The 18750-nt window shown below is 45.5% G+C and overlaps 1 long non-coding RNA gene across 4 annotated transcripts in view; it reads left to right on the forward strand.

The window, feature by feature from the left end:
* LOC121097977 overlaps nt 1–18750 on the forward strand; it is a 29950-nt gene that overhangs the window by 1767 nt on the left and 9433 nt on the right. For all 4 annotated transcript variants that reach the window (XR_005831138.1, XR_005831136.1, XR_005831135.1 and 1 more), the window contains exons 2-3: nt 2268–2398; nt 13564–13740. This is a non-coding gene — a long non-coding RNA (uncharacterized LOC121097977). The remainder of the gene's footprint in view (nt 1–2267; nt 2399–13563; nt 13741–18750) is intronic.

The following is an 18750-nucleotide window of genomic DNA, read 5'->3' on the forward strand; positions in this document are numbered from 1 at the left end:
TGTGGGCAGGGGTTGGCCTCACATGTGGCATTCCCACTCATCTCACCGCACACACGCACCCTGCACCAAGACTATTTATCCTGGCTTGGGCAAGGGCTTGAGCAGCTCCAGCGCCGGGCGGGGTGCTGTGGGTGTGTATATACTCAGCGGCATTTGTCTTCACGACCGCGGGGTGGCTTTTTGAAAGTTTCCCACCAAGCCTGTTCCTTTTATATGCAGTGTTGCTGCGATGCTGCCAGCCTCTGCCCATCCTGCCACACAAATGTGGCTGTGCAGGCCTTCCTTCTCCACCCCTCACCCTCGCCAGTCCCAGACGTGGGGCTGGGGACACGGAGAGGGTGAGACGTGGGGGTGGGCAGTGACTGAGAGGCCAAGCGAGTAGTCACATGTTGGGGAGGAAGGGAGTAGTTGTCTGCTAGCACTGTGTACAGAGTTGAGAGATTGCTCACCACCATCTAAGTCCTGCAGCAGGTTGGGGGTGGCAGAGGAATTTCTCAAGTGATTTCCACCCCTACCCCCCACCCCGACGGGCAAATTACCCCTGAGGAACTTGCCTCATCTACCTGCTTCAGGGGGTCGGAGGATAGGAATGGTTTTTGGAGTGCTCCACACAGATTTCTGCACTAAAGGGGGGGGAGTGGAAGATGCTTTGTGGTTAGGAGAAAGCAGGTGCTTCTCAGTGCTTTGCACTTACTGGTTTGAAATTACTGGTTGAATTGGGTTTGACCCAATTCAGTGGTGAAAAGAATGGCAAATGTGTAACTGAGTAAAGGGTGAAGGAACAGGCCCACTGCCCTCTCTTGGTGTAATGGCTTAAGTAAAAAATAATGGTTTATACATGGACGTGTCTGGTTCTGGGCATCTCTTTCTTCCCTTGTAATGAAATCTGTGTTTATACAAGCGAAATCACATGCGAACACAAACCTTGCATGGAAATGTCTATGCTTCAGAGTGATTTGCTCTGTCACATCTGAAGTGACTGTGTTTTAAAGCCGAGACAACACTTAGTAGTAATAAGCATATCACAAGGAACTTTGGAAGAATGAAAAAATCCATTCAGGTAATTCTTTTCAGCCCATATTATATATATATATATATATATATTTTTTTTTTTTTTTTATGGTAGCACTTAGGATCTTGGAGTTAGGCTATGGATCCAAAGAGAGAAAGTGTGTTCATAGTTTATCAACCACCTGTATATCCAGAGTAACCCATTTCTGTGTAGGTAGCCTGAAACAAAGTTCAACCATTCAGAATACAGATTTTTTTTATGTCATTTCCATTATCAGGTTTCTCCTCAAGCCATTCTGGCGGGCTAAAGGCAGTGGTAGTTACACTGCCTTGCCTGCCAAGTACTTTGCTAGAGACTTCCACAAGCTTGCTTTCTGTACAGGAGCAATGGGCTCATGTCTTAAAGGCTGTAAGTGGGAAGGAATCCTCACCAAAGGGAATCCAATTCATTTACTCTAAATATTTAAGTGCAATTTTCTTAGTTTAACACCATCCTGTTTTACTTCAGTATTGCAACTTGCTTCTGAAATTAATAGTTAACCATGGGGAAAGACAGGTCTGGCAGAATGAAAATCAGGCATTATATTATCCCATGACTCACATACATGCAGAGAACCAAACAAGTGTCAGCCAATGGCTTTGAGCCCAAAATATGTCAAAGAGGAGATGTGTATCTTCATTTATATTAAGTAGATAGAAAGCTTATTGCTGTTCCCATTAAGCACGTTGGAGTTCTGCCACTGACTTTGGTGGGAACCGGACTGGGCCCATGTGGTGGAAGCTGGCTATGGTTACCTGCACTGACTCTATTTTCTGTGCAGCAGGGCAACTTATATTTTAACAACAGTTCCTAGTCAACAGAGAGATTCCAGACCTCCCCTATTTTACGCATTACTCCTTCCTTTATTACTTTGCTGACTTGATTTCTCCTTTGACGTGTGAGGATGCTCAGTAGCAGGCAGCAATGGGCGCTTTTCTGAGTGCAGCTTCACCGAGAGACAGTAGCAAGTGACTGTAGAGAGGGATTAGCACAGCACCTTCTGTGAGCAGGGTTTTGTGATTTTGAATTATTTACATTTAAAAGAACCACATTTAGGTATTAACCCCACTTTAGGCATTCAAACCACTTTGGCAAAATCCCATTGAAGTCAGGAAAGTCTTGGCTGAATTAATGCCTCAAAATGTTTCAGAACTTTCTTGAATGCTGTGGAACTTTTTTTACCTCGGTTTTCTCACTCTGCGTATTCCCTCCACAGCTTCTAATGCATCTGGCTGTAGACCTGCCTCGAGAACTAAATAAATCTTGGGCTGGTGATATGTACTGGATCCATCACGTGATTTGTACTGAAATCCCTTAGGGAGAGGAGAACGATGCGAACGAATACCAGTAAGTACACCCAAATCAGCAACTGTGAGATCAGGGCTGAATGCCAAACCTGCTGTTGGTCACTAAGTGTCACGTATTCTAGCTTTTATTTACAAGCTTATAGTCATCTCTGTCACATATACATTTTACTTTCATTATGTTGTCATTTATGTCATTTATTAGGGTCTAATTTGCTTTGGTGGAACCAAGTTCAGTTTGGTGGACTGGGAATGTATATTCATTAACTTTTTAGAAGTTATTTTCACATTTTTATTGACATGCCAGTTCAGTTAAAACCCTGATGACAGAGTCAGGCTGAAATGAGTGTCTGTTGTTGATTCATAATTGTGCAAATTAGCATTTAGACTTCTCATAAAATAATATAAAATGTGGAAGGCTATGTGCCAGTGCTGCTTGCTTCATTCCAGTCAGCAACCCTCCTGTGTTTACTGGAACTCATGTTAAATATCAAAAGAATGGGATTGCCAGAGTTTTCATACCAAAAATTTCTTGACCTATCTTATTATTGGTTACAGAATTGGCTTATTCCAATTGTTTCTGGAGGCGAGGGGGGTTGCTATTGACTGCAACAAAAGTAGGATTTAATTCCCTAGACTGCAGTTTTAAGAATAGTACTGTATTACTTAGCTTGCTAAGTGAGGAATGTATATAATAGCTCTTATTGGCAACATTTATTTGAAAAAGTCAGTATATGATTACCACATGAAAGCATCAAGTTCTGATTTTAAGTGAACATGTAGGTAATGTAAATAAATAAAGCTCTAGGTATACTGCTTTATGTTTGCATTGTGAGCAATAACATCCGCAAATATCACATCAAGAATTCTGAGTTGATAAAACTAATTTAAAGGCATCCTTTGCTAAGGCAAATTCCAAGTGGATATTTCATGAGACCCATAACAATATAATGGGTCATCATATAATATGTGAAGAATGTCATTCACATTTTAAATTTAGCCCACATAATTTATTTTGTACTTTGGTTACCAAGTGGTGCGGGAAATCTGATTTTTTTAGCTGTCAGTAATGTAACTGTAACTTTTATTAGCTGATTTGTGTATGGATGAGTTCCTTAGAATTTTAAACACTGACAGATGTTTCTTGACGTGACTGGTGTTGGTCATGACTTTTGTTCAGTAGCTGGATATATTTCTCAGTGTTAGGTCAGTGACCTGGATTATCCCTGCAAGAGTGCATGAGCAACCCGCTGAGAGAGTTTTCATGTATTCATTTAATCACGTGAAATTGTCTCTTTTCCTTTCAGTAGCCAATAGGAGAAAAATTCAGGGCTCAGCTGAACTGTCTATATTTTTGAATTTGTATTTCACGCTTGTAACTGAGCAAACTTCTGTGCAAGATGCCTGCTCCGTGCCCAGTATGAATTACAGGTGTCTTTTTATTGGTTTCATTGGGCGTTACTGGTTGACTCGGAGGGAGCTTCCTGGAAGGACACCAAGCGGTGTCTACCTTTCCTTTCTTGAATAAGCTGCTGATAGAAAGTTTACATATTGATGCAGCTGCTCATCCCTTTGCAAACCATGCTGCTGATGGTGATAGAAGCTCAGCTGGTGTCCTAGCTCTGCTTGTTTGTGCTGCCGTGGCCAGTGTGCTCTGGACTAGCTGAGGGAACAGGCCGGAGCCAATGAGCACAGCAGCCCTCTAATATGAGTCTAGCAATGCCATCTCCAGGGCTGCCATGCGTGTAAAACATATCTGAACAAGAGCAGGTTTACCTTTGTCAGCATGGTGCTGTAGCACAGGTGATTGCAGGCCAGCTACGGGCATCCACCAGTGAGCAGGAGCATAAACAAGGTCATCGGAGGCAAGCAGGGACATATTTGGAAGAAAATGCGATACTGAGGGAAAGTTAAAAGAGAGAAGAACAAAGGCTGCAGTTAGGATGTAGAAGTGAAGATATTTTGAAGTTTGATTCTGCCAGTGGCAAAATTTGCATTGAGTTTAACTGAACTGAGAGCAAATGTTCAAGGAGAGGAATCCAGGAAAAGGAGAGGGCCTGAGAGAGAACAAGCTGTCTGACATCTGCTCTTGGAGGGCCTAGCGCTTGAAATGGTATCCAGCCACAGCTTGGGCATGTGTGTGTGCTTGGCCATGCAGGCAGGGTGTAGGTGTGCTGTGGCTACTTTATATTTTTTTAGCTTTCATGCTATATAACATAATCTGTTTATTTAGAAAAGCATATTTTTTTCCCCAGTCAGAGTCATTTCCCATGAAAAGCAAAGTGCTCTTGCTGGAGGACTGCTGGGTTTTGTGAAATATGAGAACAATGAGGAAAGTTTCAGAAAATTTTCAAGCGTAGGGGAATCCTTCCCTGCGTTTCGTCCATCACAAGTGCCCCACCCGTAACTCCAGTGTGATGGGAGAGCAGGGTAAAGGAACAATTCAAGTTTGGGGTGTGTGTATAACCTGGACACCCGTTGATAATGTACAATATGAAATATATCCTCCCACTGGAGGAGGAAACACAAGAATGCAAGTTAAATTGGCTAGCGGCTATCATATTAGCGTGTAACACAAAACTGGGAAATAAGCTTTTATGGAAGATTTGTCAGAGTGTGCTGGTCGTCGTAGGGCTTAAAATGCAAAAGTTACTGTCTGATATTTCCATTTGACAGTGGCAAACGTGCCCCATAAGCAACTGTGAATCCCAGTGACAGCATTTGCGTGGCTGTGTGTGTATGGTACAGCTACTTGGTATCTATTGTTGCTGCAGTTCATACAAAATTTTTTCTTAAATGCTGAACATCTGGCACATGGTTAAATCTCGCACATAGAAATTAAATTGTTGTTTACATATGCGTACTTCCAAGTTTTCAGGGAAATTTTGCATTCTGATTAAAATGCAGGTCAAAGGATCAAAAGATTTTCAAGCCAAATTATGTTTTCTGGGGATCAAAATGTATAGGCTGTACTAGAGTTCCTTTTAAAATGAGCTTTATAGATTTCATATGTGACTGCTTTAGTAGAGTCTATAATCTGTTGGCAGTTATGACTTTGGGACCTTTGCAATTTCACTAATTTTATGTGCTAATAAATGGCTCTTAGGCAGCTCCCTCTTCCCAGCCAAAACAATAATGCCGACTGAAGAATCAGGAGACTTAAAAGGGGGCGGGGAGGGGGGGCGGGAGCTAAAAAAGCATTAGTTCTTAGGAGGTCAGGGAAACATTGTTTGACTTGAGAACCGCGATCAAATCGTACATTGGGCATACTGCTGAGTATCGTCTTGCATACCAGAACAGAGCTGATGTACATGAATTGGCCACTGCAAATCTACCTGCATTGCTGTACATACTTACCCAAGGGCGTTGAGCCTCCAGGATGGATGGGCAGCATTCATTCGGTTCGTGTATGTGGATGACAAGATACACCTGTGTGAGGGAAGTCAGTCTGATACTTCCAAGGCAGTTCTCGTTTAGAGATGTACTGGAGTCACTGGCAGTCGAGGATGGGTGTGTGTGCCAGACACCATCCAGAGGCATAGAAGAGGGTAACAAGCCCAGACTACCTTAACTGTGAAAGAGTGACTCAGCTATTTCTGCAGAGTTTTGAGTTTCAGCAGAATATTTTTTCCACTATGCTGACAGCTTTTCCACCCACGTATTGCATATGTGGCTTTGTGCCACAGAGGTATTTTAGGATTATAAAGCCTAGTGTAAATTTTTAAAGTTACGTATGAAAAACGGTGCCTTCTGGATTTTAAAATGTATAGATTGTGGGTAGAGTGTAGGGAGTAGGGGGTGTCTTTGAAAAAGCCAGGGCTCGGGCGAAATAGATCTCCATCTATCATTTACCTGGTTTCATTTGTTCTACCAGAACCTAGTCAATGATGTTTTCAGACAACTTGTACCAACAGAAATGGAATTACTCTGAAATCCCCGTGATGTTTCGGCATTGTATTTATCATGGGGCAGAGTCAGTTGTTCTCATACCTGGTATATACTATTCTTTCCTTGATCCTGTTTCTGTAAGGCATTCCCAAACAATCCTGCAGGGAAAATAAAGAGAGATATGCAGGGAATTAAACCTAATAAAATAAAAAGGTTTCTTAATCTGTCAAGTGTATTGCAATATTCAGTGAGTTACTATACTCAGCTGAAGATTAAATTGGATGGAGTGTGCTTGTAATATTATTCCTGCACATTGAGCCATTACATGTGAATACCTCCAGTCTGCTTTGAGCAAGTCATTTGTCAGTCCTTTATGCAAGACTGTAACCCTTGCTGTCACTCTGTGACTGCTGCATGAATCAGGAACGGGAGGACGGATCGAGGAGGACAGTTAGGCACTGGGGTTGTGCTTGGTCATTTATGTCTTTAAGCAACCCGGCTGTGGAATCCAAAGGTTTGCTCTATTGCCACTTTTCTTTCAATGCCACAAATGCTGATACAGCAGCAAAAGCCTCTGTCAAGGGCCTCACCACATCATGGGACTGGAGAAGAAAAAAAAAGCAGAAATCCAGGGAAGTAATGTTAGTGACCAGTAACCACCACTTTATGGCAGATGACTTTTGTAAAGCAGGCAGGGCTATGACTTCTTTTGACTCTGTCAGCTGAAGGAGCAGTAATTCATCTGTGATGTCCGCAGCACTCCTCAGCTTTTTTTGTTGTTTGGATTTTGGGGTTTGAGATTGTGTTTTGGTTTGGTCATTTATAAATTTACTTCCAAAGAAAAGATATAATACAAAATGACAGCATATATTAAGCATAAAAACATCAGTGTCCTCTGGGAGCTGTTGGAGAAGAAAGCACAGAGCCACTGAAATGCAACCCCATCAGCTGTCAGAAGTGCCCACTGGCAGGTCAGCAAATCTTTGTGATCATTGCTGGACAGATCTGAGAGAACCAAAAGGACAAGTGACTTTTGTCCCTGGCTAGCAGGAAGACGCCAACCCGGGAAACAAGCTCACCCTTTGTTTCACCCTCAGGCTGCAAACGGACCAGGAAATAAGTCCTCCCAACACATTGCGCTGGATGCTGATCATATTTTTCCTGTGTCACAGAACTTGGTTCCTCCCTTGTTTCATACAGTAGTGTTAAAAGAAAGGGGAACAGTCCTGCTCCATAGCTCGAGCCCAAGCTTGGCACAGTTTATCACTCTAGGCTGAGTTTGGAGATTTGTGAGGCTGAATTTCAAAGTGAAACTCAGTGGATGTGAGTGCCATGGGAACCAGAGCAAGCAGGAGGTTTGCATGGATCCCCTTAGGGTTGGAGCTGTCGAGTTTCATATGGTGCTAAAAAAAAAATAATACAGCGTCTCTGGAAAAAAAATCTGTCTGTGACTTGAGGCAACTGTGGGCACCTTCAGCCAGCACCTGATTCACTAGCAAACAGTTACCTACAAGGCATTTCAGCTGGCAGACACTTGTCCTAGGCGCCGTAGGCCGTAAGGGCTGTTTTCAGTTTAATCTATTTTTAATGTGGCGCCTTATTCTAAACTGCTGAGTTCTCACATTCCCGAGCTGTCATGGTAATAGGATTGTGCAGTCTTACGGGCTAAAGTTTTCCACCCCAAGTGCCAAAAGTTAGGCTCCTAAATCCATATTCAGATTCCTTAATGTGACTGATGAATCCCACAGGAGTTGGTAGGAACTGGACATGGTCTGCACCTTGGAAAACAAGCCAGGCCATTAAATGGATCAACAAAGCCTGGCTGCAGGCACCCAGATTTTCAGATGTGGGCCACCATATGAATGGATTGAGCCCAGACTACAAACATGTATCCCCAAAGGTCAGAAAGGTTCAAGTGCAGGCTTCTTTGTTCAGCCCCACTCTACCTGTTTGAGATGAAACTTCATAGTGTGGTGACCGTGTGAACTATTATGCAATGCACAGGGCGGCTTTGAAGGGCAGGTTTAAAAGCAGCCATTCTCCTTCCTAGTGTGGCTGCCTTTTTATCCGGAATGGCTACTACCGATGTCAGTATGAAGGAGGGAGGCAAGGCTAATGAAAGTGTGAATTGTGTTGGGGATTTGGAAAGGGAGCGCGTTCAAAATCATAGCAAGTGGCAGAGAGCAACAGCGTGCCCATCTTTTTCATTGACTTCCTGTCTGTGCTACTTCTCTATCCGTGAACTAACACTGCATATTTTTACTTCACTACCTTCTTCTGCTATTTCTATTTGTAGCACCCTGCTAGACTTGTATCCAAGCCAATCCAAAATTCTTCTGAAACTCCCTGTGCTAGCAGCAACATGAAAGCAGAACTCTGCAGTGGCTGCAGCAGCTATGGTAGGGTTTAACTAGAGTTAAGAGTAGTGTCAGTCACTTCAGCCTTTTGAGTTATACTGAAAATGGAAATGCCATCTGCCAAGAGAAACAGCTTGCAAAAAATTGTGTTGTTGCCTTTTTTCATCGCAGGCCTAACAATGCTGTATGTGGAGTTATCAGCCAACACTTGAAACTGATGCACTTTTATTGGTTTATTTTATATAGAAGGTTTTTTTTATTATTATTATTATTATTGCAAGATAACACATAAGGCCATGACAGCACAATGCATTTTCACCCAGATGAGGCAGAATTAACTTAGTACACTTTAAAGAGTGTTTTACTGCAGTATGAAAGTGTAGAGTTGTTTTTTTCTCTCCTATTTCCTGCAAAGGCGGGGAAAGCGATTTTCAAAGTGTCCTGTCCTACCAGAAGACAAAAACATAGAAAAGCCAAAGCAAATTCCCATAGAACATACCCATTCACTAGCCAAAAGACCTATAAAGCTTCAGTGAACTACATCCTTTCATCCAAAGAGTGCGGATGAAATGAAAGACCCTTGTGCTAATAGTGCTGCCCAGGCACCCCGGTCCTCTAAGCCGTAAGAGAAGCGCTGCCTGTGGGCCAGGCTGTGTGAGGCTCGGTACAGGGCACAGCTACCGGAACAGGGGGTGCTGCTGTCTCTCAAGAGAGCCTCATGGGCCAGACCTGGAGCCAAAAGCAGTGTGGACAGGGAGGAGTCAGCAGGCCAGGCTGCTGGGATGGACTGAGGAGGCTGTAGCCCAGGTGAGCGTGTGCTGCCAGGGACTGCAGCAGAAGTGCTGCACAATGGCACAGCCCTTCCTTCCCCCTCAGTCTCCCTGCTTGCAACAGGGCTATGTCCAGACCTAACGCAGACGTGTGAGACATCTCTCTCCCAACCAGAGGGCATGTTTGATGTCTAGAGGACAGTCTGAAAGTACAGGCGTTGCAGAAATCTTCTTCCACCCTTACATCCCTGCCATCCCATCAGAGCACAGAAACCTCACTCAGGAGTTCTTGCTTCAGTCCTGTAAGGATTCTGATGGCATACTCCTCCCCAAGGATGGTGCCAGCAACACCTTGGAAGTAAGAGTAGTGCTCCTTCCTTCTGGCTGGTGTCTGTCTTCTAAGTCACTGTCTTTTATTTTAGAGCATTCACTGAGGAAGTGGGAGACCTGGGTTCAATGCGTTCCTCAATCTGAGAGTGCTTGTCTCTCACTTCCCATGAGACTGTCTAACTGCTGGCTGATCAGCTATTCCGGGTAAAGCTCTTCAGAGTGAAACTGTGCTTTCCACTAATGGGATGTTTGCTCTCCCCGGCCCACTGTCAGTGAGCAGCTTCTGTTTTAGAGTGAAGTGATCAGTAATTCATGGTGTGAAGAGCCTCAGGCTGCATTTGGTGTTCTCAGAGCTGGTTTGCAAGACCCCATGCCTTAAGGCATCCAGAGAAGGGGTGCCTCGTCTCTGGATGCCTGTGGAGGATAAAGTGCATCTCCAAGGAGATGCTATTCTGGTCAGGTGTGGAAGCAGAAAACTTGAATGTGAACCAAGGAGAGACCACAGAGTGCAGGTGGCTGAGAGTGATGTCTGTGACTCTGGAATTCAGTACCCAAGTTCAGTTAAAGTCTAGTTATATGAACTCAAGTCCTTTATTGGCAGTAACTCGTTAAAACCCAGCTCTGCATCTGGCTTCTTCATGTGGACAGATCCTGACGGATCTTTACTGCTGTTTTGATAAACATTTCCAAGGTTTATTAAATGTGCTCTGTGACGTGCTTTTGTGGAGATTGTAATTTGACAGTCATCACGTGAGAAACAAAGAGTTTGCCATCTGACCTGGCAAGACTTTTTTTTCTCCTTACTATTAATTAAATTGAGGTTATTGCAAAATTTTATTATGATGGTTGTGATTTGTCCTGTGATAACGCTGGGGCTAATACTGAGGCATGCAAAGCACCTTCCATGCTGGTGATGTTAGTGGGAGGTGCAGCTGAGCAGCACCTCTGGTGTCAGCTCTCATAACAAAGTTTCAGGGCCAATTCCTGCTAGCCCTATTCAGGCACCTTACCCCGGAGCGGGTTCTTCTAGTTCTGAGGGGATGGTTTCACAAGTAGGAAGACGTAGCTGGGGGGGAGGAAGGGGGCAACTGCTTGGCCACAATAGTGTCATATAACATGCCCTGGCAGGAGATCTTAACTGACCACAGCTTTGCCCTGCTTGGTGAGACTGTGACCATTCGTGGGAAAGTAGATCGGCAATAATAGATTGTTAGAGCACAGTGAGAAAAGATAGGAGGGAAAGGCAGCAGGGCTGAAGCTGAAATCATCTGCAAAAACCAGGTGCTGGTCATGGCTGAGATGAGGAAGAAGGAAACGAAGCTTTTCTGGTGATGGGACAGGAGGTGGCTGTAGCCTGTCTGGGATGGATGTGTGCGGTTTTTGGCACTGTTTCCAGTCCACGGTCAGACCCAGCCCAGAGCCCTTGAGTATCAGAGGCTCTCACTTATTCTTCAGCGCTCTCTAAAATGTGACTCTGCACATATACTGATAGGGGTAGTTTGAGGAGGATGGCTGGGTATGAGATTGGTTAGAAGTCATCCCCTGGCACTAACTCTTGACATCTTCCCTTTCTTTGTCAGAGACTTGAATGCTTCACCGCTCGGAGTTAACAGCTTCACAAGAGATTCAATAATATTTATTTTTACCCGAATCCTTCAAAGTCTGAGGGACTGGAGACAGCATCAGTTTGAGATGAGCAGCCAAGAAAAGTAAATCATCCTTGGGTCAGGGTGAACTCTCATTTGAAGAGGCCACAGATGGCAGAGATGTTCATGAATCAGCAGTTTCACAGACCTCTGCCCATTCAGAGAGCAATGTGTGTAAACAGGCATGAAAACAGCACAGAGCCACAGAGCTTTCCAGATCCTTCCTGTTCCCTTTGTGCTGCTGAGGGGGGCCTCCATGGAGGAGCCACAGAGAAGGAGAGGGCTGAGGTGCTGGGCACTGAGCTAGTCCCAAGAATGGTCATCTGACACCTCTGCTGCAGCTGTGCAAGAGCCAGAGAACAGGGTGATGGTGAGACACTGTTCCCTATGTCCCTGTTCACCTGACAGCACACCCAGGTGTGCTCTTCAGTAAAGGAGACAGCTGCCGACAAGCCTGGTGTCTGAGATAAAGGTAAGGAAGGAAGGGTTAGGTGAGGGCATGAGCTGTTGCACCATTGCGCTGCTGCAGGTGCAGAACAGCTCATGTACATCTGGGTTACATGGAGCAGGCCTGCCCCACCAGGCAGCTGCTCTCGGCAGCTGGTGGGTGCGTGGAGGTGAGGAAGAGGGATGCAGCAAGCTGTGCTGACATGATCCTGCTCTTTGATACGTGCATTGGATCCGTGTGCATATGAGTCTGGGACATCAGCAACCCATCAGGGTGCTGATTTCCTTACTGTAGTCCTGCCCTGTGGTCTGGTTCCCTGCTTGTAGGATTGTTTGTCCTTCCCTGCTGTGTGAGGGAAATGGGACCAGCAGCAGAGACAGCAATATCTGTAGAGCATTGGATGAGATGGAGCTAGGAGAAAGGAGTCTCTGCACAAATCCGGAGTGGCCGTGCCTGTAGCAAACGGAGGTTACATACAGCTGTCCCCAGCCTGTGGACAGGAAGTTCTCCAGTGTAAAGGTATCCTCTCAGGCTCTCAGCAGACTCAAGCATCCTTCCCTTGATTTTTTTATTTTATTTTTTTTCTATCACAGTTAAAAGAGCTCTTCAGAAGTCACTGTATAATTCCATGGCTTTGTGAATGTCTGCAGGCCCAGGGTGTGTTCCTGGATAGAGTGTGCCTTAGCCTGCAGAAACCCCCAGAACTCCTGCCGAGCTGGCATGGGGGGATTCTTCCTGCCCTCTTTGATGTTTGCCAAACGTTATGCCTGCAGAGTGCAACACCAGAGTACTGTGCGGAGGACCCCTGCCTTGTTTCGCTTGTGTTGTGCATTCTAGGATCTGCTGGCTAGGAGGGCTCCCAAAAAGATGTGGCATCACTTCCATTCCTGCCTGAATGTAAGCCTGGGGGCTGCTTCTGCTGTAGGATGACATGTCTGTGGGGAGAGCTGGCCAAGCCAGAGACTGTGCCTGGATTGTTTGTGAGACTTTTATAGACTGTCTATCTGGGATGAAACACAGAGCCCAGATCTTCAAAACACTGTGTGGGATGGCAGCTATGGGACTCCCATTAAAGTTACTAGGGGCATCACATGACTGAAAACTGTGACACTAGTGTGTTTCTGCAGAGGAATAGCTGGTGCTGGGGTTACCGAGGCAAAGGGAGGTAGAGGGAAATGAATTCTGCCGTGCCTGCAGAAGCAACACATCACACAAAATGTCAGCTGTGGGGCTTGTGTCTTTTTTATCACATCACACAAAATGTCAGCTGTGGGGCTTGTGTCTTTTTTATAAGGAGCAATTATAGTGGGTATCACAGGAGGTGTTCAAGGAACACATGAGACACTGGGATTTATTGTCAGCAAATGAGGTGCTTCAAATTCATTGCGAAGCTGGAGAACATTTCACCTAACTCTGTAAAGAAGTTGAGGGAGTTAAGTGGAGTAAATTGGATGAATATGGCTGTGGAGTTAGAGCATCTGGTTGCCTTCCACCTTTCCAGAGAAGAGAAAAGTTTCTCAGAGCATGTCTTCACAAGACATAGAGCATCGGGAGTGAGCACCGTCACAGAGTGGAAAGTTGCCCACCAGGCAAAGACCAGCGATTGTATCATAGACAGGGAAATGGAGTCAGTCTGGTCACGGTGCTTTCTGTAGCTCTTGAAGACAGTGATGGATGAAGACTCAGTGTAGACAGACTGCTTTTTTCTTACTCTTTTGATATCTTTCAGACTTTAACATGAACTATCTACTATTATCCTAATTTTACAGCTGGGGACAGACAGGTTACGTGACATGCTCAAGATCACGTGAGCAGTGTGTGTCAGAGTGAGAAACTGCACCTGGATCTCTCCATTGTGAGGCTGTTGCTCTTGGCACTGCATCCTCCTGACTGTAAACAACACATCCAGATTGACTTTGCCTGTGTCCTTTCTATGCCTACAAGTGGTAAGTTTTCTAAACAAATCCAAGAAACAAAGAAGTCACTCCTCCAATATGTATGTCCAATCCTTCTGCACACTGTGGCATGATGTACCTTAGAGGAGTCTGCAATTAACACAAGTAATTACCCCTTGCTGCAGAGACTCTTAGACATCACTGGCTAAGAATCTAGATGAAACTTTCGCCTTGTTTACTGAGTGCCCTATGTGCAATTCAGAATGGATTTGGGTGGTATCTGCAGGATAAATTAACTTACAACCAAGATGAATACTGCATACTCCTTGGTGCCATTGTCATGATTTGGCCGCCACTGGGGGTTTAATACCAGTAGAGAGAAGTCAGGGAAATAATTAGGTAGGAAAAGTAGTCATCAGCTATTGCAGAGGGGTTCCTTGTGGTTGTCAGAGTTTGCCTCCTACACTCAAAAAAGGTTTAATATAAAGGCTGACAAAGGAGTGGGTATCCATAGTTTGTTGGGACACGCGCAGGTTCTAGGTGTGTTCTTGGTCTTCAGCTTCATTGAAGATCAGCAGGAGTGGGATTTTCCAAAGTGCCCAGGGAACCGTTGGTCATGGATCCCAAGGCACAAGAGACTCGGGGCACGCCTGACAGTCCCGTTCAAAGCAGCGCAGGTACTGAAAGCCCAGCTTTCAGTGGAGGAGCCTATCCCTTTGACTCCAGTTCGCAAACCTACCACTGACTTCTGCTGCTCCAGATGTGTGCTGTGGGCTGCTGCTTTTAACCTGGCAGTGTTGCCAGAGGCACTGGGCACCTGGCGCTTTGTGACACAAAGAACAGCCATTAATTGAAACTCATCAAGCAAACAGCCACTTCTGGTTGCTGTGGCTCTGTTTTCAGCTCTTCAGCTCTAAAGTGAGGCTGACAATTTTTTGCTGATTTCTCAGACCTCCAATTGAGTTTTGTTAATTAATATTTGTGAAGTACTTAGGTGTTTTCAGGTTTATGGTGATCCAGAGTAGTATTATTACTGTTGGTATTATTAAGACTAATAATACTGCTAATAACCTTAGTGAGCCTGGCAAAATTCAATTTGACTAAAATCCTTGCCACAGATGAAAAAAAATAACTCCAGTGATGTGAGGGGGTACGTGACTCAGTTACCAGTAACTGCTGTTTACAAGGGGCAGGAAGAGTGTATTTGCTCAAATGAAAAAAGGTCAAGGCAGAGGCCCATTTGCTGTTTGTTAATAAGTAATCTAAAGTGCAACACAGCTTTACTGTAACAAATCAGCCTGGCTTAGTTTTGCTTCCATCACCATTATTTTCAATCCAGTTCTGGACTAAAATACCAATTCAAAAATAGTACACATTCTCATAGATTTTAAACATCTCCAAATCTATGCAGAGGATTTGTAACCAGGGAACAACAGCAACAACAACAAAAAAATCTCCTTTCCATATTTTTGCCAGTGTTTGTCTCGGGACACTGTAGGCAACCAACGCTGAAATATCAGATAGGGCATTATTTATCTCCTGGGAAATTCTCCTTTAGGCTCAGACCTGTGTGTCTTCCGTGTGGAATTGTGCCAGTCAAGAGCTGTGGTGTAGCCGGCTTGCTTACAGCCACCCCACCAAGTTACTGATGTAACTTACAAAACCACCTACGTCATCTCCGAATCTGGCTCAGATTCAACAGTTAAAATTCAAACGTGGGTGCTAGAGAACATCCTTCTTCCAAGTGACTGAGCATATGTGCACTTTATGCATTGCAACCCCTGCCCTATCACTGTCTTTTGCAAAAAAAAAAAAACCAAACAGAAAAAGAAAAAGAAAAAAAAAAGTCATTTTCTAAGCAGCACTTGTCTTTAGCCACCGAGCAGTATTCTGGAAAAGGGCTGGAGTCTGTCCTTTGTGGTTCATCTACTGGCTGCAGGTAGGATTCACTAGAAAAAGTTTTGCCATTAATAAGCCACTTAAAGTACTTATCAAAAAATCAATAGTTGTGCCAGCTGCCAGATCACCACAGCTTCTCATTTGTAACCCTTGGTATTCATGTCCTTCAACTGTACTGGCCCGAGGCACACATCTAGCCCTCAAAACAGGGAATGTGATGTGCACAGTGCTAGAGCAGGCATAGCCAAAGCGCAGACACATGGCACTGTTGGTGTGCACCCAGTGCCGGTTTGTTGGGGGGTAGCAGAGACACACACACACACACACACAGAGTCACCTTTGGAAACTGAAACCATGCAGATTGCAAACTTGAATTCCTAGCTTCCTGAAATGCAATTTTGAAAGGCAATGATCCTTTAACAAACCAACCACCCCTGCTCTGGCGGTCCCAACTGCCTGTTAACCCAGGTGGAGGGAAGGAGGTTGGTGAGAAAGGTTTTGCTTGCCGGAGCAGGTCATGTTTGGCTGCGGGCTCAGAGCATCTTTCCAGTGCCTGGGCCTTAACAAAGAGTCTTCTTGAGCCCTGTAGTCCTAGAGGGCACCGGGGCCTGCCTCCATCCAAGGCAGGGCCACGCGAGCAGGGAAGGGGAGGAATGGCCTTCTACAGAGCTGCCCCTCTGGCACCGGGCAGGAGACAGTGAGCGCAGCAGATGCTGATGTGAGGAAACAGTAGAGTATACAGGGAAGAACACACATAGGAGCTGTTGTAGGGTCTTGGTAGTGGCATGGAAAGAGGATTCATGCAACTCAGTGCTCACACATGTCAGGAGGCAGCACCAGTGGCTGCGAGCTGCCAGGAAAGGGGTCTCTTGGATGCCCCAGAGCCCTCATGTTTACCTTGCTGTTCTGTGTTATTGACACAAGAAAGGGAGGAGGGGAGTGGAGGACACATGGTGTCCTGGGGAAGCAGGCATGGCTGGTGCTGCCCCGTGTGTCTGTACCTGCATGGTGGGCTGCAGCTGGGTGGCTGGCCAGCGGTGCTGTTCAGAGATCCCTGAACTGATCTGGTGCGTGCGGGATGTTCATCCCAGAGCGCCTGGTGTGGGCAGCAGGGAGTACTGCGGAATTGACGCTCACTTTTAGGAAATCTGTCTGAGCTGGGGATGTCTTGAAGCATAAGCAAGGTTAAGAGGATGGTAGCATGAAGTCCTACATCCCATGGGTCCATGCTGCTCTGAAGGAGGATGTGGCCATTGCATACATCACACATTGTGGCAGGGAGAGCAGTAGGTGTTACTACCTGGCAGCCTTTGTGAAATGGTGATGCCACATGAAAATGCACATGTTCGTTACTCATGAGATACACGTTCGCTGCCCATCCCTGCCTTTCTGCAGTAGTATACACCCAGGGTGGTGGAGCTTTCTGCTCCTGTCCCTGGATGTTGTGCTATTTCCTCTCATTGTGCTTTGTGCTGGGTAACATCTATTGTTTCTGAATTGCCTAGTGAGTTGCAGGAGTCTTTAACAACACTGGTACACTCTTCCTCTAAAGACCAGTGAGGATTTACTTCTCCCCTTACAGCAGTGGGAAAACTGGGGTAATAGGATGTCAGGTGACTCTCTTGAAGCAGTGGAATTAGCTAGAAAGTGTTAAGTATTCCCTGAACATTAGTCATCACCGCCGTGTCACCCCTCAGTGCCATCATGACAGTGAACTTCTGGACTGTACAGTCTTCTGCACACAAAGGAGAGGCATTTAATGAAAAGCAAGCCCAGTGCTGCAAACGCCACTGTGGAGACATACATTCTGTTCTAACTGGTAGCCAGGATGCCTGGGAAAATATGCAGGTGGTTTCAGAAAATCCTAATTAGCCTATTATCACAGAGGAGAGGGGGAAAAACACCCCTCCGGAGTTTCTCCCCCATGACCACCTGTTAGTTTTCCCCCTCAAGCTATTACCGGTTTGCATGGGGTGGCATACTAAAGCCCTGCAAACAGTGCTGTGAATCAGAGCTCTGCACTGCTGTTGCTGGACCAAGCAAGCTTCACTGATGGGAATAGCATGGTGACATGCTTCCTTAGCTTGTACCTTGAAGCTTCATGCACCTGGCATTCATCAGCCTCAGAGGAAGTTCTTGTTTTTCCCGAATCACTGCGCTTTGCTGCACCTCAGTTTGTGGCAGAGGTGAGCCCCTCTTGTTTATCCACTGGCTTCCTTCTGTATAGTTTGTGTAGCCCGTAGCCCTTCTACTAAAGAGAGGTTTTGCTCACAAACTGCCAATTTGCGTACATCTAGAGATACTCAGTTATCTAGCTGTGCTTCAGGAGTAGCCCAAGGTAACCACACAAAGGCTATACTATGTTAGGGGTCGAGTGCCAAGCCTGCTCCTTGTCTGCTGTCCCCTTTGGCCCTTACAGTTTGACCAGCGTGTACACATGCAACACAGTAAAAATGCCAACCAACCTTCATGGCGCCACGTGTCGGCCTTTTGTGTGCGCCCTGCGGTACCCATAGCCCTCTGTAGCTAACGGTGGTCTTGGGGTTGGACCCACCAGTGGCTGTGTTTCTGCTTCTGCTTTGTGCTGAGCTGTGGAGGAGACAAGTCTCTTGAGAGCGGCAGCTGTAATACCCTACAGCTCGGTTGATAGCTGCCCCTGCTTTTAGCTGGAGAGTCCCTGATATTGCCTGCGATGGCGAGCGCAATGGCAATCCAAAGATGAGCTGTGGCATTAGTGATAGAAACATGGTGGGGCTCTTTTTGGCTGAAGCTCACAGTTCAGAAGCATTTTCTTTTTTCATTTTGAGGTATAAGGAGGTATTGGCTCCGAATAGTGGCATGGGGGCAATGTGAAAAGCTTTGCTCTTTATCCTGGCATCTCAGAAGGAAGCCTGAGAGCGTTTATTAGAAGCGACTTGGCCTGTGGCTCTCTCCTGGTGTCTTCTGTGTGTGTACTGGGTGTGCTGAGTGGTTTCCAAAGGAACTTTATGAGTGCTGCAGCAAATGGGGAAATTCACTGTGGAACAGTTGCCGCAGTAAGTGAAACTTAGAAACAACTTTTGCATTTGTGAGCAAAGTGTGACATTTTCCAAAGCATTTTTCTGTATTTGGTCCAGGACAGAATCACTTTCTACCACTGCAAATATAATTTGTGTAGTAAAA

This window comes from Falco naumanni, chromosome 15, assembly GCF_017639655.2.
Source record: "Falco naumanni isolate bFalNau1 chromosome 15, bFalNau1.pat, whole genome shotgun sequence".
NCBI lineage: Eukaryota > Metazoa > Chordata > Aves > Falconiformes > Falconidae > Falco > Falco naumanni.